The sequence below is a fragment of the Lichenostomus cassidix genome, chromosome 2, assembly GCF_008360975.1.
Source record: "Lichenostomus cassidix isolate B80296 chromosome 2, HeHo_3.0, whole genome shotgun sequence".
Taxonomy (NCBI): Eukaryota; Metazoa; Chordata; class Aves; order Passeriformes; family Meliphagidae; genus Lichenostomus; species Lichenostomus cassidix.
The window spans coordinates 96,133,646-96,139,841 of record NC_139482.1 but is presented as its reverse complement, the minus strand read 5'-3'; positions in this window follow the sequence as shown (position 1 = coordinate 96,139,841).

Genomic DNA, 6,196 nt, shown 5'->3' with positions numbered 1-6,196 from the left:
GGTTACCATCTGAACATTCTCTGTCCTTCAAATGCCATCTCTGTTTATCTGTAATGGAAAATCAGAACTTTTCTATTAGCAAGTAAATATTGGAATTCAGTTTTACTTTCAGACTTCTGATTCTTCTGTTTTAAACAAAACAAAACAAAAAATAACTTCAGTGCTGGGCATGTTAAAGCATTTTTAATGACTGTACTTAACGAAATATGCCTCTTATCAACATATCGATATTAGTTCCTAATTGAAAATTAATAGAGTGTAATCTTTACAATATGATACAATTAAAATAGATAGTGAAGGTATTTGGGTTTTTTTTAATAAGAAATTTTTTTTTATTTGTATAGTAATAAAATTTAAATGTGACATTTGAACATAGGAAGGCCTGATGTTCTAATGATGCCATTTATCCATATCACAGTGCATTTTAATTAGTTATTATATGTTACAGAAAGATCACATAGAGTCCCAAAAAGAAAAACTTATCAGGAAGTGATTGTGCTCTAATTTCATCAGGAAAAAAATAATTTGACCCGAATTGTATTTGATTTAAATATTTAACTTAGCAGAAATTAACTATTTTCTGTTGAATGTACAATTTAGAATAGCTGCTTAAACATATGGTTATGGGTAACACAGTGGTACTTTAAAACATGCTTTTTAGTATTCATAAAATTTTACTTCTACCATTCAGAGCCAACCTGTAATTATTATATTTGCTATTAACAGACTATTTCAGCTTGTTTATTTTAGAGGATAATGACTTTTAAGGATATGTATTCATCCTGCTGCATGAGAATCATTCTTGTAATTCCTAATAACATTCATGGGAGCTACTTATAAAAAATCCTTACTGAATTAAGAATTAAAAAAGGGCAGCAAAAATGAAAAGAACATTGAAGGCAATGGAAATTTTTTTTACAGAAGATTAAAAGTCAGATTTTGGTGCTCAGTGGCCAATTAGCTAATTTAATAGTGTCTCAATATCCACACATAAAATAGTTGTGATTTTCACCGGCATTTCATCTTGTATCCAAGAATACGAGATTATTGAAAACATAATTAAAATAGTTTTAAAATAATGCATGAAAGATATCATGTAAAGGTCACTAGGAAAGTTTATTTGTTATTTATACTTTAGATATTTTTTACTTTTCCATCTCTGGAAGTATTCTCCCTCATAATTTTACATTTTTCTCTCCAAAATATAAAGAGAAATCAAGTGACCTTTTAGCTACTGTAAATGTCATTAGGACCTGTGATGTGAACAAGAAGGAAATGAAAGTTTATTGATTTAATCCTATAAATGTCCAGGAGACATCCAATGCAAATAAGAGAGGAGTGGAATTTCAAGAGGTCTTCACAGTGACCTGACTTTTACTCCTGTCAAAAAGACACACATATGACCAGCCCAGAGTAATTAGCAGACACAGCATGTCACTTGTCTCAAAAACGACCTTCAATTTTTAAAGCATTTGTATTTTTACAGGTATATTAACAGGAAATGAACCTCCATATGTAACACCCACAGTGACGCTACCCCAGTTTTAGGTGCGTGTTTTTGCATTTGTGTTTTGTCATCACTAATTGATAAATAGAAATGCTACATGATTCATTACCTTAAGGAAGAAATAAAAGGAAAAAAGAACAGATTGGGATTTATTACCCTGTCTAATATTCTGCCTACTGGGTGGAAAACAGCTGGACTTAGAAAAAAAAATGAGTGCTCCTCTGCTGTGCCTGCAATCTTTGTGTATGATATAAATTTGTGAAATTATGCCAATCACTAGTAAAATAAGCATTTGATTGGCATTAAAATATGTTTGGGTAAGAGAGAGAGGAGCTGGGAATTTTCTTTAATACTTTCAGACTGACATATATAGTTTTGTCCCATGAATTTTCTGTGACAAATAATTGGATTCCATCAGGATCACTACACATCTTTTTCACTTAATTGTTGTTAAATGCTAATTGGTCTATGGAGAAAATCCATTATCATATTTCATTTTTCAAGGACAGAATTGAAATTTATGTGTTAACACTATCAAATCCAAGAAAATGAAGTTATTAATGTTTTATCATAATTAAAACATTATTTCAGTGCTTTAGAATCCAGTATGCTGCCTTTTATATCAGTGATATTACAAACTGTGTAGTGTCTTCTTGTTTCCCATTTGCTATGCAATCTGAGATTAAGATTGACTATGAAAGGAACAGGATGCCACAGGCTTTATGTGGTTTTAGATCTAATTAATGTCAACATGGTTAAAATACTGGATAATGAATTTGGAATATGAATGAATACCTCATTAGAAATATTAACAGTATATAAAATAGATTTTCATTTTGGTCCTAACATTGATACAGAAAGCTGTAGTGAAAGCACACAGAGACATGCTCAATTATCACAGCTTTCTTAATTATAAAATCAATGGCATTGGGTAAAAAGGAAAGTGCTGTTTATGTGCAGTAGGTAACTCACCTGGGTTAAACATCATCTGAAATACAAAAGCTTTTGAACTCAGAAAAAAGGAAGTTAAGAGAAGCAAAGATAAATAAGATTGGAGGGTTTAACTGGCTAATTTGTAAATTTTGGTCTTACTAAAATTATCTTGCCCTGATTAACAGCCTCTAGCTGTACTATTTTCAATATACTTTTTTCCTGGTACTCCAGATATACGCACAATCAGACAATGTAACACTTGCATCCCAAACTCTCCTTTCTCCATTTCCTTCTGGGGCTGGAGGTAACTCAGCAAAGTATCTACTCAAACTGATTAGATAAAAGGAAGTACTTCATCCCTTAGCTTGCCTGGGAACTATTTTTCAGAAATACAGGGAATGAATGATCAAATTTAATGAGTAGGACAAAAGTTAGAATGCTGGTGTCAGAACATGGTGTCATATTCTAGATGGCAGTCCAGGACTCATCAGACTTTAAGACTAAGATGCCTTGGTGGGGGAAAACACAAACCTGAAAATAAGAAGAGGAGATAATGATAGTGAATTCTATATTTTCTAATATTGTTCCTAACTTTACAATATACATTCAGCAATACCTTCATCACTATTTCTTGAATTCTGTTTTGGATATTTAGGTCCTTCTCTTGAACTTGGACAGTGATCTGTGTTTGTATGGAGCAGGGCCACTCCAGTAGAGTAGACTCATTATAAAAGTTTGATTTTAAGTGCTCTAACCCACTAAATTTTATTAAAAGCATCTGTGAAGCCCTGAAAGCTGTTATTTCATGGATAGCCAATACTTGTAAGTATAAACTTGAATATTCTCTGGATGAACTTCTGTTGACTTTTCTATTAGAATATTAATATTTTCTCACTATTGTTTTCTGTGTGAGTGGTACCTCATTTGACCATGTTCTCAGTTGGAAGAGAAATAACATCAGAAGCTTACATTTAGGAAGATTTCTTCCTCAAAATTATGAAGACTTTCATAAATGCAAACTGCACCACATAATTAGACCAAGTTCTATGTCAAATTCTATTGCACACAAAAATTGTCTTGCAATTAGAAACATGGCTCATACCATGGAAAGTCCAGGAAAGAAAAGTGCCACTCAGGGGTTTCTCAGCAAGGAGAAAAAGAGAAAAAGGCCACCCAGATGAAAATAATTTAAAAGAGTAGGGAAAGGACAGACTGACAAGTAGAAATGCCATACAAGAAGCATGACATGATTGTGAAATCATAAGAACAGAGAATGGAAAAATTTTGTTGAATGTGTGGACATAAATTTTGGCATGGAAATGACAGAATTATGTAATATGATGGCTTCATTGAAAGTGGTGGGAGCAAGCTTATTTAGTGAAGGCAATTTAGATACCTAGCAAATACATGACTGAAAACTTCAAGGGTATCAAATCAAGAAGGCATCAAAGTTGTGAATCTGAATCCAGCTTGCACCAACTCAACAGTGAAAGCAGAACTCACCCCCTGCTACTGCCTTCTAAAGACAGCCCAGGTAAAGAAGAGGGCCACAAAGTTGACAAAAGGACTAGAGCACCTTCCCTGAGAAAGTTGGGGCTGTTCAGCCCATAGAAGGGAATGTTGTGTGGAGACCTCATAGTAACCTTAAAGTGTCTGAAGGGGGTTTACAGGTAAACCAGAGACAGACTATTAATCAGGAGTAATGGGTACAAATTGAAAGTGGGGACATTAGATTAGATGTTGGGAAGAAATTCTTTACTGTGAGGGTGGTGAGGTGCTGGAACAGCTTGCCCAGAGAAGATGTGGATTCTCCATCCCTGTCAGTGTTTAATGCCAGGTTTGAAGGGGCATTGAGCAACTGGTCTAGTGGGAGGTGTTCCTGTTCATGGATGTTCTTTAAGGTCCCATCCAACCCAAACCATTCTATCATTCTATGAAATTAGACACTAACAATGTAAATCCTGCCTAGCAATGAAAATTATTTTGTTAATTAATAGAAAAGTATTGAAAGGGATCAAGAGGAAAATTAAACGATTTTTAGAGAGTGGTTTGACGCCAATGAAGTATGTATCCGATAAACAAAACAGAAATTAATGGAAGTGAAAAAATGTTAGGATTTTTTTTTTAAGGCATATAACAAATATTTGGTTTCTGTTGTTTGGGAGGTTTTATTTGGTTTTTGGTTTTTATTTCATTTCAACTGAAAGGCTCAAAGATAGAAAAGAAATCAGTCAAAATACTGTGACTAAAGACGAAAGAAGTGAAAGTAAATATGTAAGTGTACAATACTGGAAATAAAGCAAGAAAAAGGAATGTGCCTGGAAGAAACACTGGACACTTGACAAAATGTAGCTGTCTGGGTAGTTATGACTGGAATGGGAAAAGAAAACACTTAGAAGAGGCGTTGCATATACTAGAGAACACGATACAGATCTATGAAAAATTAAAAGGTTCTCCCATTCAAATCTATGATATTACTGATGTGGGAGTTCTAACTTTAGGAAAGAACCTGAATCCAGTAGTTCTAATAAAACTACAAGATAAGTGGATCCAATTCAAAAGCAGATGCTTCACAAAACAGCATTTTCACAGACTCTGAGAGTACCTTGCTCATGATGTCAAATTATTATCTTAATCCTCTTGAAAGGAAGGGATGAAAATGAATATTGTTAACAAATTACATTCATATTCAATTGCTGTTCATCTAAGTCACCTTTAAGTAAATGAGGTAATTAATGAGGTTGGGAAAACACCAAACACAAATCATGCCATCAATGCAAGTAAATTATGATTTGTGCACACAAAAACGATAATTCCTTGGAATGCAAAATAATGAATAAGGATAATGATTTTGGAAACCCTTTTAGCATAGATATTATCCATGTCATTCTGTTCCTTTTTGCTGGCTCCTGAGCTTTAGTCCTAAAAGTACTCAGTATATCTGTATCTTTCCAATTTCTTCTCCCTCCCAAGAGGGTATTTTATTACTTTCATTCCAGCTCTGAGCAGAGTAGTACTATTTGAAACCTAACACCACCTCTTTATGGGTGTATAAGCAGCATAACATGCAGTGTTATGGAGCAATGGAGGTGGCATCCATCACTTTGAAATCTGAGGTTATGATTCGGAGCCCCCAGTGTACAATAACAGTGTCAGCAACATTAGAGCATTTCCTCCACACAAATATTGCAGTCGCTTCTCTGACCACATGAAATTACTCAGCAGATCAAATTCCTTATTTTCAAGGCTTAATTCTAGCCTAACTCCTTTCTATGGCAATTATTTTCCTTACCACAACTCACAATTATTGTGAAAACAGTTTTCTGAAATTCGATTCTGTGCTGCAAAATAAGCGAAACCACTCAATTATTTTGAATAAAACCAACATTTTTTCAGGGAATCTTGGCACCATTTGTAAAAAAATTCAAATCCATAAGTTTTTCTAAATTAACTGAATGAATTTGAAATGGAACTATTTTAAGTGCCGTATGAAGGTGTGATATTCTTGTTTTATCTTGTCACACAGCAAGTTTTACTCTTCAATGTCATTTATATTACTCATTGAAATGAAAGTCAACTGGAGTATAGTTAAAAAAGTCCATCATGCATTTTCAAAATGGCCAGTCTTCCATGAAGAATCAGATATTTCTTCTGAGCAATAATGGTTATTAATATACAACTTGGGTGCACTTATTAGTCAAGGAGTCATGAAAGTTTTAGATTCTCATTAGAAAGATAGTCCAGTCCAGAAATATC